The 15,309-nt window shown below is 36.0% G+C and overlaps 1 protein-coding gene across 1 annotated transcript in view; it reads right to left on the bottom strand.

Annotated features, from left to right (window-relative positions):
- The window catches only part of DIPK2A (divergent protein kinase domain 2A), a 36,595-nt gene that overhangs the window by 20,243 nt on the left and 1,043 nt on the right, over positions 1-15,309 (bottom strand). The window lies entirely within an intron of this gene.

Here is a 15,309-nt window from a genome sequence, read left to right as displayed (position 1 = left end):
TATAACACCAACAGAATAATTAGTGCTGAAAGATGGCCCTTTATTTCAGGCAGAAATGTAGTCATTAAAAGCACAAAACAGTTTCCTAGAAGTAATCCAGTCTGGTTTACTAACTCATTGACCATTTCAGTAAATGGATCAGAATGGACAAGAAAAATCTAGTTATTAGCTTTTCCTGACATGGAGCCTAATACTGACTCTCTGCTACATCTACACATTCCCTTCAAAGGCTATAAAAAATGTATCTATTTTAAATTCCTTTCCCATATGACAGTCCTTCAGATATCTGGACATAGCTATCATGTCAACCTTCTCCAGATTAAGCATTTTCAAGTTCTTTCAACCAATGTTTGGGATACGTATTTAAGGTATATCTATAGTTAACGAACACTGAACTCTGAGTCAGAAACCCTGAGCTCTAATTCTAGGGCCTACTACCGCAAAGGTGATCTTTTAACCATTCTGGGCATCAACTCCATAATCTGTTTCGTTTTGTTTTTTAGGAATATTTTAAATGATCCTTGAGATTCCTTCAAGATCTAAAATTCAATAATTCTACAAATGCACAGGAATGAAAAACAGCTGAAAAGCAATGACCTAAACCAGTAGCGTTAAACTCAAATGGAAAGGGGGAATCATACATAAGGATCCCTGCAAGCCTCTTGACTTAATTTGAAGATGTAATATAATTATCTTTATTAAATTTATTTGTTATTAGCTTTATTAAATTTATTTGTCAAATAATTCTCAATTGGAGTATTATGGTCATGTCTGACACCTCTGATATAAACAATTCCTTGAAAGAGAATCCCTTTCAGATCAACAGGAGAATCATTTTAAGGAACATCCTTCCCTATGAAAATATGTTATCATGGGTTGCTGTACCAAGTTGCTGCTGCCTACCTAGCCACTCCAGGAAGTTAAAAAAAAGTAAAGTATGTTAAGAGTACAAAAATACCACCTATAGAAACCCATATCTATTGGAAAAGATAGACAGGATCATCCATAGATATAAAACTCATAGGGTAGAGTTTAGTTTGGTGGCACAATGGATAAAGTATAGAGCCTGGAGTCAGGAAGACTCATTTTCCCGAGTTCAAATCTGGCTTCAGACACTTACTGTGTGAACCTCGGCAAGTCACTTAACTAACCCTGTTTGCCTCAGTTTCCTCTTCTGTAAAATAAGCTGGAGAAGGAAATGGCAAACCACTCCACTATCTTTGCCAAGAAAACCTCAAATGGGTCATGAAGAGTCTGACATAATGGAAAACTGAACAAAAAAGTTCAGTTTCTCAATCCACCAGCAATACACACAAATGCTACTTCTGATTTCACCAGGGTGAAATCCCTCTGCCACTACAGCCCTCTTCCTCCATTGGGAGTTCAGAATCACCATTCTGGGGAAGAAGCCAGAATAGCCATCCTCCATTCTCTAGACTTCACCACCATGCTCCTTGGAAAGCTACCTCCTCCCCATCCTTGCTTTTCAGGTCCTTTAAAAAAAAAAAAAAAAGTCTTGTTTTTCCACAAACGAATATAAGTTCCTTGAAGTCAGGTGACTGTCTTTTTTTTACTCATATCTGTATTCCCAACACTTAACACAGTATGTTCATATATACGTATGTTTGGAAAGGGCCATTGATTTGTAGTTGGAGTACCCAAGTTTAAATCCCAGCTCTGTTTCTCATTACTTGTGTAACCTTCTGCAAGTCATGTAACCAGGGCTTCTTAAACTTTTCCCACTCCTGACCCCTTTTTTGCATTTCAGCAGCATACCGTGGGGTTGCTTGGCCTGAGGGCATGCCCCACAGTGCAAAGTGTATAAGTCTTACATTCAGAACCAAGGCTGCAGTGAAGTTGCAGGATACAACACAAGCAAGAGCTGCCAGAAATACCAATGATTCATTACACATTTCACTTTTAATTAATTTTTGGTCACTGCATGTTCAGAAACCTTTTACTGTTGCCAAAGGTCATGACCCACAGTTTAAGAAGCACTGACTATATGATGGGCCTTTAAATTCATCTTTAAATTGAATATATAGGATAAGATATATAATCTGTGGTCCCATGATTTGATAACTGCTAAAAATCAAATTTTTACTTTTGAATGAATGAAATAACCTCCTCCGTGCTTTTTTTGCCCCCAACAGCCAAATTTTGGGTTTTTTTTTCCTAAATCCTTCTTCTAGCATCTCTCCTTCATGCCTTAGACTGTAAACTCCTTAAGAGCAGGGGTTACTCTATATACGTCTTTGTATCCCCAGTAGCTAGCAGTCAGTACCTGATAAGCATAGGAGCCAGACCCATGATTCACTGCTATAGAAAACTCCCCAGAGGAAACTAGATCTGCCAATACAGGCTAGCACTTCCTTGAAATTATACGGTTAAGTACACGTCCAGGGTCACATGGACAGCTTGTGAGAGAAAGATTTTGAACTGACATCTTGCTAGCTCTAAGACTGGCTTTATTCACTAGGCCATGCTTCTTCTGCCACACAGAGGTTTAATAAATGCTTGTTGAATTGAACTGAAATATTTTAAAAGCACACTGCCTTTTGAACATAGTTTATTTTACAAAAGCATGTCTTCAGATGAAAAAGTCACAGAAAAATTTGCATCATAGAAAGTGTTATAAAGGGGAAAAATATTCCTGAAGGGACGAGATTTCAAAGGGAGACTGAAGAGATGAGACAAGAGGTTGATCAGGGACCCAAGTTAACGGAGTGACTATGTTTTTGTTAGTAGGCACTGGTGAGAGTCAGGGGTTCATGACATGGAGTCCATAACTTGGTTTTTTGGAAACATTTTGATAACTGAATTTCAACAACTGGCTCCTTTGTAATCCTCGTATTTTGTTTCACGCATTTGGAGATATTATTCTGAGAAGAACCTTCAATGATTGCCAAAGAGGTCCATGACACAATAAAGGTAAAGAACTTCTGTCCTAGAGGAAGAAAAAAAGTAGAGTAGTGTGCCCTAGTTGGTGATGGTCTGGTCTTCAGCAACTGGATCAATAATAAAACACAAATGTTGTGATTTTGTGATTGTCTGAGTTTTAAAAAATATAAAATTAATATCATTACATTTTATATTGGGGCTGAGGGCAACTTTATATAGAATATACCTTATTTTAGTGATCTGAAATCCTACGTGAAATGAGTTAAAGGGATTTATTCAATTTAATGAAGAATCAGAAAGTGAGTTCAAAGTTAAAAGTCTCTCTGGTAGAAGTTACATAAATTAGGCAAGTCATCAATATTATAATATACTTAGGGGTTTTTTTCTCCCTTCTTTTTGAAAGGTAAAAGAGAAAGCGATGCATTTATATCTAATGTGCAAAATGCCAGGATGTTTACAATCAAACACTAGTATTTAAGAAAATCCAAACCTAAAATTAAAGTAGTCTTACTTTTTCTACATTCCTTTGTCCTTATAAATTCAACGTTAAGATGATTGCAAGAGACTTTAATATTTCCCATGAGAATAAATGTCCATTTTAAAGTACAAGTAACCTAATATTTGAAAATACAGTTTATTATGTAAAAGTAAAAACAAAAACCTCCCCCCATGCAATATTGTTATAATATTCACACACCACATTGTAAAACAGAGACAAATATATCTTTGTGGCAATAAAATGGTCTTTGACAACAAGAGAAAAGGGAACCCTGCCAACATCTGCACATGTACAAATGCCTCGTCTTTGGCTACTTTCCAATTGGCAAACGACAGCCATATCTACACTTCATTACCCAAGTCACAAGTAGAAGAGGATAAAATATATGAACAAATGTCACATTGAGCAATTTTATATTCCTACAATGATTCTGACAACGTTAACTGAAATTTCGATATGCTATCCTATAAGAAGAATTCTAAAATGTCATTTTATAGTTTGCTACCTATCTCTCAGAAGCATTTAATTAAAAGGATTCATATTATAGTTGATGTAATAATAATTTTTCATCGACTAATCAGAATAGTCAGATCTCATTAAGAAAAAAATTTCATTGAACACACTGTGGTACTCTGGTAACTCAGCCATAGAGTATTCAAAATAGTAGTATTTTTTTAAAGCCTAAAACTTGAATTAAAAAAAAATGGCTTTGGCCCAAATGCCCATGGTCAAGCAGAATTTCAGAAATAACAACTTAAAAACTACAGCTTAAATATTAAAGACATCAAACATTAAGCTATTTCCTTTCTTCCCTACTGTCTATAGTTTACAAACACAAAATAGGATAAGGATTGTATTGCCAAAGTTTACTGTACTCTATTTAAGTTCAAAAACTAAAATATGGTTCTATAAGGAACTGTTCATTAACAATGTATCCGTGGTCTATAAATGCACAAATGTAATATAAATTATTTATCTAATTATCATATATAGCTTATTTACTCAAAGTAGTTTCTAGTAAATAAAAATTGAGACATTCAAACAAACTTGGAACTACTCCAATCCTAATTATATTAAAGGCACTCCATTTCACTGTTCAGGGATTTAAATCAGGCTTGATTGTCTGCCATAAAAAGGGTTAATGTTTAAAAACTTTTAAAGAAGTAAACATTAGCTTAATAATATGTGTATATTTTATGTTTAGTTATTTAGCTTTACTTTTGCATCATATGTGAAATTTTGTCATTTTTGAGACAACTTGTAAAAGACATCTATATTACATTGCCAGCAATATTTAAGAATGGCATTTTAGTGTATTAAAAGTTTATCAATGTTTAAAATAACACTAAAACTATGCAATGGTTTGAGTATTACAATATTAAAATACTACCAACATTGAAGGAAAAAAAAAAAACCCAGCCCCATTATCCGAAGTTCACAGCCATCACTTCAGTAAAAGAAAACCTCAAGCTAAATAAATCTCAGAAGATACCAGTAGCAGTGTTGGGTACATGGATAGTGGCTTGAAGCCAAGGTCCCAGACTGAAGTAAACAAAATCTTCTAATATAGGAGAAAATAAAATGAAGGTTGTCCAATATTAATAATTAATCTTAAAGTTAAGAAAAGAAAAAAGTCTAAATAGCTATATGACTTTTAAAAAAGTTTCCACATAAAAGCACATTAACACCACCTTGTACAGAGTTACAAGTTCTTTTTATAGAACCTACTTTTAAGATTTCTAACTTCTGTACATAAAGAAAAAGATTAAACATTCACTGGAGACATGCTGGGTCTCAGACCACTACTCAATAAATACCTGACACACAGCACGATACCAAGTAAAACAAACAAAAAAAAATCAGTAAAACTTTTAAGAGTTATTAGTTTAGGACATTTGTCTAAATATTTTAAGCCATTATGAAACATCTAAATAAGTTACCAATGCTTTGGAAAAACTTAGTGAATACCTACAAACTGTAATTTAAAATTATCTGCCAGGCCTGTGGATGAAAAGCAAAGGGTATTAGGCTACATATTAAAAACAGGGAATGAAAGATTTTGCATAGAACTAGACAGAATCATATAAATATATTTCTTGATGCATATATGTATCAATAAAATCAATGGAAACTGTCAGTTTATTTGGAACTTTTCTATTTTTCCCCTCCTAATCTGTACAAGTATTTTAATAGGTCTAATTCAACTTAAAATTTTAACTTAGAGCCACAATTCCTTTTTATCAAAGGAGTATGAAAATGTTGTATCATTTTACAATATTCCAAGGAAAAGGAACATGATGAAATATAATAGCCATAATTTGTTTAAAACCATAGAACAAGTGAACATAGAAGCTTATTTCTTTCCTTCACTCAAAGCAAAACTTCAACCAAAAAAATTTAATACTTTAGAAAAAATCATTTTTATCTAATTGTTAAAACATGAAAACTTAAATTCTGGTAGATTTTCAGCAGAAATGAATATTTCCAAAAACAAAAATGCAAACATTGAAAGTTCTTGGAAAGTTAAGGCTATCAAAAAGTACAAAACACACACACACACACACACACACACAAAACCAAGTATATGGGGGGGTGGTTCAAATTTAAATCCAAATCCCATTGTAGTAACGCATGTTATAACAGCTGTTTATCGAGATTAGTGAATTGTGCTAGTGAAAAACAATGTAATGTGTTCACAGTTGTATGAACTGTCTGGAAGGGTAATGTAGCAAATCACAGGGATGATTTAATGTTTATCTAATTTTAACTGAAATTTCAGTGGGAACTTAGTTTATTGATTTCTACAGCTTAGTACAGGACAGAGCCCATTACAAATACTCTATGATCACAACAAAATTCCTGTACAGTCAAAAGACTTAGGTCCCAAGAAATGGTCTGCTTATGTCAGGAAATATCTTAAAAGACAGTAAAACATTAGTCTAAGAGACCCTGTAGTTCACTGTAATAGAATTTCAATTCTATAATTATCTCTGCCTCAGGTTGCCATATAATACAGTGAGTGATTTCATCACACTAGAGAAAAAGCTGATATCTGACATTTTTTTTCCTTCTTGATTTTGGTTACAGACCTAGATCTTCTACCAGACATTTCTTGTTCTTCAGTTATAGCAACCAATTCCCTCTACCAGAAGTAACAAATGCTAGTCTTCACAAGAAGGCATCATTTTCTGAGTACCACATATATTTACCAATTCCAACTCTTCCCTTTCCTAGACATCCTCATATGCTCTAAGTGCTCTGCAATTCACTGTAAATGAACGAGGCTATGTCTGTAAAGGGCCTCCATCTTCAGAAGTTTGATCCCATATGCAGATTCCCAAGAAAACACACACACACACACACACCATCTGTGACTTTGTTGGTGGAGAGTGGAAATGTTTCCCACCAATGAAGATATGAAACTATCCTATAACTGAAGAGTTTCAGAGAGTTATTTGGGCACACTGAGAGGCTGACAGGGTTACAAATACACAGTTAGTTTGGGGTAGAAGTTGGACCCAAAAACTGTTGCTCAAGACAACAGATATGAAATAAAACACAACAGATCTTAAAATAGTTGTTAAGTCTATGGTAGAGGGGGTTCCTGAATTGTGTGAAACACTCAAATTACCTTGAAAAGTTCCTTCCAACTCTATGGATCCCAGATCCTTCAAACTTTATAAGGTGAACAGTGGTGTATTTTCTTATTTGTCAAGTCAACAAGCATTTATTAAGTGGCTACTATGTGTCAATCATTGTGCCTAAGCACTGCAGATACAATGAAAAACAAAAAAGAACTCTGTTGATGGGGGAGAGTAACATACAAATAATTTATGCATAAATGAGATACACACAGCACGCTCTGAAGTGAACTTGGGAGAAGACATGGCTGATTTGGCATCAAAGCCTTTCACGTCCATTTGCTTTTCCATACAATAGACACTTTCAATTAACCAGGCAGAAGAAAACCCCCACTAAAATTACAGATTAGTAAGTGCTTAATCAATGCTTTTCCATTCAACTCCATCCCCTTCATTACCTGAAACGACAGTCACGGCTGTTAAATCTCATAAGCAACATGTGAGGGAGATGGCAGCATGGGGGATAGGTAAGTGCAAACTGTGAACCAGGTCTCTGATATTGTTCAGTTCAAATACTGCTAAGTCATTTACCACTTTCTTTCTCTATTCTTTGACTGCAGCATTTTGCATAGAGGATTACAATACATCTAGAATTTAGCAGAGAAACGTGGAAGACTAGGACAATGAAAAAATGATTCAAAGTAAAAAAAGGATCTAGAAGAAGGTGCCAAAAAGATATCAAAAGACCCTAAAGTACGGGACTTTGCTGCAATACCCCAAAAGCAGGGGCGGTAGAGTTTCTGTCATATCCACTTACAGATGATAAATGAAGCAAAATAACTGATATGTCCCTTCTTTCAGTTCAATTAATCATCTCTAGAGTTTTGCACTTGACAGTAGTCCCAAGACTGAATACTATAAGAAACACTAAAGAATTAGTGAAGCAAATGAATGCTCTATTGGTTCACAGGACTTAAGATCTAGAAAGGACCACACAAGTTCTCTAGTCAAACCCTGTGCATTGTACAGATGAGGACGCTGAGCTATAGGAAAGGTCAGGTGACTTGGCAAAGGTCACACTCTAGGACCAGTTTTACTAAAACTGAAAGAGGTTCAATATCAGAAGTCTGGCCAATAGCTAATCGATTTTTGGCGCCACAACCTAAGCACTGGAGAGGTTGTGATTTACAACAGGGGAAACAAACTCAAGGAAACCATAGTTCCCTGAAGTATCCCAGAATTCCTGAGTTATAATGAATGTAGCTTTTATTTGGTGTTTATAATGTTCAAAGCACTGTGTGAAACGCTGTGGATACAAATAGAAAAGCAAGAAAGCCCCTGCTCTCAAGGAACCCACATTCTGATGGGGGAGATGTCATATTTGAAAAATCAGATGGAAGATCTCATGGTCCTTACACTACTGCAGCAGCAAAGCAGATGGTAATGCTTCTTTTTAGTGTCATTTCTACTATTAAAATCACATCGGTTTCTGGTGTCGGACGCTTGATCGTTCCAAGGGCTTCAGTGACAGGCACTTTCTTTTCTGGGTCTTCAACAGATGTGACTGGAGCACCTACAGCAGCAGCTGTCACGCTGCATCCCCACAGGGGCTGCTTCCAAGAGTGAAGACTGAAGGCCCTGGACTTGAAACTGCCATTCTCATGGTTCTTGGGCTCAGGGTCCTAGGCTGTCTCCATCAGTGTTTGAGAGGAGGTGGAGGTCAAGATAAATGTGGTAGCTGACCTTCTTTGCACATGCTGTCTCTAGTCTCTCCCTTGGCCTACCCTGCTACTTCAGCTAGCCTGGCTTGCCTTCCCCTTAAGAGACAATTAGTGGGCAGCTGGGGTGGGGGTGGGGGGACAGCTGGCTCCTTCTCCACAGGAGCTCATTCTCCAGATTCAGATGATGCCTGTGAGGAAAGAAACTCATGGGCCTGCTAGTCCAAACCATATCCAGGCCTCAAAGAGAATTCACTACAACAGTATACCTGACATGCTCATTTAACCATTGCTAAACAGCTTCAATGAAGAAAGACCACTACTTGCCCAAGAATATCATTCCACTTTTGGATAATTAATTGTTATGAAGTTTTTCTTGACAACAGGTCTTAATTTATTTCACTATAATTTCTATCAAATGCTCCTAATATAATAATTTTTCCAATCAATAGCTCTTTAAATGCTTAAAGACAGTTATCATGTATTCACCTATGCTTTTGGTCTCTAATTCTTTCAACCAACCATCCATTATACATCATGGACTTAAAGTCCTTCAAGATCCTGGTTGCCTTGCTTCTTGATCAAAAGCTCTTATTTCTTGATCTCAATGGATCCCCTGTGGCAATCTGGAGAAGCCAATACACAGACCCTTTTTCTCAGAATATTTTAAAATACATAAAATACATAGGACTATAAATGAAATCAGTTATATTGAAATACAGTTCTCTAATTAAAAAAAAAAAGTTTATGGACCCCAGAAAAAGAACATCTGCTTTCAATGTTGTTCACAATTCTCCAGATTGTCAATGACCTTCCTAAAACATGGTGCCCAGTACTGAACCCAATATTCTAAGTTAGTACAACAGACCTGTCAACTCCTTGTTCCTGTAAGATATGCCTTAGCTTTTTTTGCTGTTAAATCACACTGCTGACTCACTGCTTGGAGTTATGAGTTAATCACAAAAAAAGCTGCAAGAAGTTTAATAAGTGTCAGAATTCATCAATATATATTGAGCCCTGACAGCATCCTAGGCACCATAACCTTTTAGCCTAAAGTCAAGATTAAGTTTTTCAAGCTTGCTGGTTAGTGTCAATCCCCTTTCACAGCTGTCTACTTTCAAACTGCAGGCTGAAGAATGAATCAAAGAAACACACCAGTGAGAAAATAATAATAAAGATAACAACATTTATATAGCATTTACAACAATTATTATTTCACTTGATCCTCATAATAATGAGGTAGATGTTATTATTACCACTATCTTTGTTGTTGTTACTGAGTCATTTCAGCTGTGTCTGACTCTTTGTGACTCCATTTGGGGTTTTCCTGGCAAAGATATTACCATTTTCTTATCCAGCTCATTTTACAGATGAGGAAACTAAGGCAAACAGGGTTAAGTGACTTTCCCAGGGTCACAAAACTAGTGTCTGAAGCCAGATTTGAACTCAGGAAGATGAGTCTTTCAACCCCAGGCCCAGCAAGCCACCTAGCTGTCCTATCCCCATTTTATAGATGAGGAAATTGAGGCAAACAGAAGTTAAGTGACTTGTACCAGGTCACACCCTTAAGTTAGTGCCTGAAGTAGAATATGAACCCAGATCTTCCTGACTGCAGGCCCAGAGCTCTATCCACTACACCATCTAGCAAGTGCTAAAACAACAACAATCCCCCCCAAACCCAAACCCTAAGTAAAAAGACAGAGCTCTTTCTCTTTTTATTTGGGCTTCCATTCTCTTCAAGGCTGCTCTTGATGTTCACTTAAACCCGATTCCAGCACAATACATAGAGCTAACATTTACATAGGTTTTAAGTTTTGCAAAGTGCTTTACACGTATTACCTTATTCAAGCCCCACAACAACCCTGTGAGGTGGATGCTGTTATTCTCTTTTTCAGATGAGTCACAAGCTGAAGATGAGTGATTATTAAGTGACTTGTCCAGGATCACAAAACTAGTGACTGAGGCAGGTCCTCCCAACTCCAGTTTCAACATTCTATCCAGACTACAGATGAGGAAACTGAGCTAGACGAAAGTTAAGTGATTTGCCCAAGGTCACACGGCTAGTAAATGTTTGAGGCTGGATTTTAACTCAGCATATAGAACTTCCATATGGAGCTACACCTCTAAAATATAGTTCTTTCCCTGTACAAATTATTCTGGAAGGCAAGGAAAATAAATCAAAACTAACTAGGAATAACCTAAAAGCTTTAAAACGTAACCCTGTCCTGCCAACGACTTTTAGACTCCGATATTTTAAGGTAAACCTTAACTTGAACAGGTTTCAAATTAATCTGCTAATCTCTAATAAAATGTTTCAATCTAAAGTCATTCTGTTTATCAGATTAAAGTCACTTCTCACCCTTTGTAAACAATAGGTAAACACTGAACTTACTGCCAAGCTAAATTTTCTATGAAGTAGGACTAGTATTGATTTCTCCTCTCCAGACCATTAAAAAACTAATACTTAACCTCATCCCTGTTCACACTTACTTTTCAGGCGTACAATCACTGAGTGGTAACCCCTACTCTGGACATTTATTTCCTACATATGTGCTAGTTATTCACAGACTTATACAGAGGAGCTGAAATGTATTTTTCTCATTGAGACTATCTAAAATAGGAAGTAGGTTATGGGGAGGCAAAAAGGGGATTTACCTAGTGAGTCACATCAAAGTTACTGGCAGAGACTGGGCTAGAACCTTCACTACTTGAATCCTTGCAAATAAATTTCCTTTTATCTTCTACAAATTTAAATGTTCTACTCCCATCTGTAGTTTTTCTGTTCTTAAAATACCACCATTAACTCAGATCTGAAGATGTACAATCACCTTGCAAAAAATTAATCTCCGATATTAGGCAGTATAAGAACAGATCACACCCTAAAGGACTGAGGTATCTTTCAGGGAGACAATATGAAAGCACTGGAAATGCAAAGACAAGGAAAAGATGAGGCAAGAACAAGAAGAATGGGACGGTCCCTGCTTTCAGTAAATCATTTCTTGTCATTATCCCAAATACTGTGTCTCCATCTCGGTCTGTCTGTCTCTCTTTGAAACCTCCTTTCTTATCCAACAGAAAGGAAACACACACTTTCTTAAGGAAAAAAAAAAGTTGCAACTCAGAGAACATTTCCCCAAACTAGGCAGGTTAAGTGTAAAGCAAGGCAACAACAAAGTGAATGTAATTTGGCCCACTTTATCCAACTTGGAAGACAGAGTTGGATACTTTGACCCCAATATCAGGTCAAAAATCTACTGCTTTCACAACATATACCACTGCTACATACAAGAAGGCCTTTGTGGGTCATTACTATTCAATTTTTATTAAGCACAGAAAATAAGTGGGTAACAAGCTCAAGTTCTACACAATTCTCACACTCTATAATGCTATAAATTCTAAAGTAAGGATCAGTATTAAAGAAGAAATTTTACAACTTGAAACTCTAGTACAATTTGGTGGGGTTACTAGTACAAAAGTTTTTTATTTTGGTTTGTTTGTATTTTAAACTACAAGTCTAATTTAATCAAGGAGAAAATTTTCTCTTTTGGGATTTGGCAATTAAAAAAAAAATTAGAAGGAGCTATCATGATTTTTTTTAATCACCAAGTAGCTCCCTCTCCTGGAAAACTTTCTGAATTGTTATGAAGACTAAAAATGCAATTGTATATGTTCCCTTGATGGAAAAGGAATGAAGATAATAGAAAAAAGGAAAAACCAGATGCATAAGAGCCTCATGACAGCTGTCAGTAATGCATATTTTTACAGTCAAATTCAAGTTCAGTGTATCACCAAAGTTACTCCAGTCTATCACACAGCTTTACAGAATCCTGTTTTGATTATAGAATTTAGAAACAATAACAGATATACAGACTTTTTTATTGTCAGGAAAAAAAAGGCAAATGCTCAGCCACACACTAGCTATGGGACCTTATGTAAGTCCTCTATGTCCATTTGTTTGTATCGGTAAAATAAGATGGACTACATGACCTTGGAGGCCTTTCAGCTCTAGAGCTTTGATCCTATGTACACACATCACTATACATGTATATGTGGAAGAGACATTCTCTGACTTTCAGTAATCTGGCTGAGGTCCTCAGAAAGAGTTTTGTGACCATCAAGTCTTAAACAGGTGGTACTCTATTGCAACTACACACTTAAAAAATGTCTTATCTTATTAAATAAAAACCTTCCAAGTCTTTATCAAATTGACCTTGGCTTTATTCACACAAATGTATTCCCTTATTAAAAAACATGCCATTTTCTATGTACTTGCACAGTAAGTAAAAGGTAAAAATTACATGACTGACCAGGCCAAATTTATGAGTGTCATAAATTGTAACAGAAACCTAAATGTTTTCTTTAAATGATTCCATTTCCCATTTCACACTGTAATATTACAAAATATTAGTACAGTCATGATGGATTTGAATTACCAGTACTAACAGCATCATTTAGAACCACTTCAGCCAACAATATGACAACCATCCTAAAAAGTTAAAAACCATCAATCTAAAAAGCAAATACTACACATAGAATGTTCTGTACCCCGACCTCTTATCTATAACCCTACATCCTATTCACTTATCTAGCCACCCATTTGAAGCAATTATTGGGATTCTTTAGGCTTAATCAAACTTAGGACAATACTTCTGATAAAAAAAAAAACCTCACTCTGCAGATTTAGTATAAGATGAGGGATAACTGCAGGATATAAGCTAAGTGAAGATTTAGCTTTCTGGTTCTTGTAACTAAGAATAACTTTCTGTTAAAGTTCTCATGCAACCAAGCCTGAGTAGTTTAATGAAATCAGTTAAGGAAGGAGGGAAAAAAGCCCCAGGTCCCAAGTTCTGGCACTAAATGCTTTATAAAGAGCCAAGGAAATAACTTCAAAGCAGAAATAGGAACTAGAGCAAAGAAAGCAACACTTAGTGTTAGCTTCTGAAACTTATTTTTTTAATATATATCTAAGGTACCATAATGTTCATAACAAATGATTTAAATTTCTGACATTCTTAAGAGATCTATTTTGTAATGATTGCTTCTAATAAACCAGTTGTCTAAAATATACAGTAATAAAATCATTTAGTTCATCATTTACTTTTTCCTCAAATGCTAAAGCGTATTTGTATTTTTTGAAGACAAAATAAATATAAAAACTTTGAAGTCTTCTGCAGTATGCTTACTCCAAATATTCTCCCAGAGAACATGCTTATATAAGAATCATTAGAATTTCTATTTCATTAACAGAAAACAGTGTAAATGAAAGAATACAACATTCAGGATTTGATTCAAGAATGCATAGATTATAAATATCCCCTCAAGGTTATTTGGTTTTTACAATTACTTTAGGATATTTCTTCAAGAAAGTGAGTCCTGATTAAGATTTAAGTTAAAAATCACAGAAGTATTTGGGAAATTCTTCCTTTGAAATGTCAGGCCTAACACACTCCCTACCAGTGTGCATTATCAAGATTTATATAAATGATTTTCTTTTTATGGCGCAAAATGTTTTCCCCATAGCCACGGTAATCTTTACCCTGTCTCCCTGTTTGCTTGCATTATGTTCTCACTTAAAGCATTTTTAAAACCAAACCGCTTTCTTTTTTCCAACACCCTACACAGTGAGACACATAAATACTACCTGTGTTTGGGCCCTAAGTGTTTCTCCTAACACATGGAAGATAGTAAAATAGAGAGGAGGGAGCGGGGGTGGAACACACACACATCCACATAAAAGGCACTTTCCTGCTCCTGCTTGAAAGTGTGACTCAGCATAGGATCTCATCCCACTGCTTTATTTATTTCCTAATAAACAGTCTACCATAATCTTAAGATGTTATACGAGCCACCAATACACGTAACTATGTAGAAGCTCAAGTGACAGCTCAAAAAAACACTTTTGTTGCTTTATGTAAAAAGTAAACAGTATCCAGCTAAAGAGCTACACACAGGACTCGATAAGCAACAGTAAAACCTATGGCGAAATGGAACTCATTTTCCTCCACTTCAATATATGAGCTCTGCCCTGGTCCAGCACTGGCATGTCCAAAAGGATAGGACATGCAGGAAAGAGGAAGTAACACTGTGGGACTCTGCTAGTCCTTTTGGTCCCTAGTCCAGTTTTACTTAAATGTACTTTTCTTTACTTCCCTCGTTCTAGTCAGAAGTTTATATTACTAGTGTTTGCATCATATTTCATTTAACTTCACTTAAAAAGAAATTCTTTCTCTTTTCTTAACTTCTCCAACTGATTCTTCCTCTTTTGGGGAAACTGTTAAGGAAACTAAAAAAAAGGGAAGGGGAGGGCACTGAGAAGTTCAAGGTCAAAAACGTAGTTTAATCAAAGACGTGGATACAGTTTCCAGTAGAAAACTAATTAAAGTTGTCTACCCAGGTCACATCAAGAGCAGCCCAGAACCGGAGGGGGAGGCCAAGTTCTAGAATGCCAGGGGCAGCTCTCCGAGACAGAGAGACAGGGAAGAGTGAAGAGCAGAATTAGACTCACTCCAGAGACATTCTCCGAGACAGAGAAGAGGGAATTTACTCCGGAGACATTCTCTGAGACAGAGACAGGGAAGAGAGAACTCACTCCAGAGACATTCTCTGAGAC

Source organism: Vombatus ursinus, unplaced genomic scaffold (genome assembly GCF_900497805.2).
Source record: "Vombatus ursinus unplaced genomic scaffold, bare-nosed wombat genome assembly UNPS02014810.1, whole genome shotgun sequence".
In the NCBI taxonomy this organism is placed as follows: domain Eukaryota; kingdom Metazoa; phylum Chordata; class Mammalia; order Diprotodontia; family Vombatidae; genus Vombatus; species Vombatus ursinus.
The sequence above is the reverse complement of the archived record's forward strand: the minus strand, read 5'-3'. Positions and strand labels throughout refer to the sequence as shown.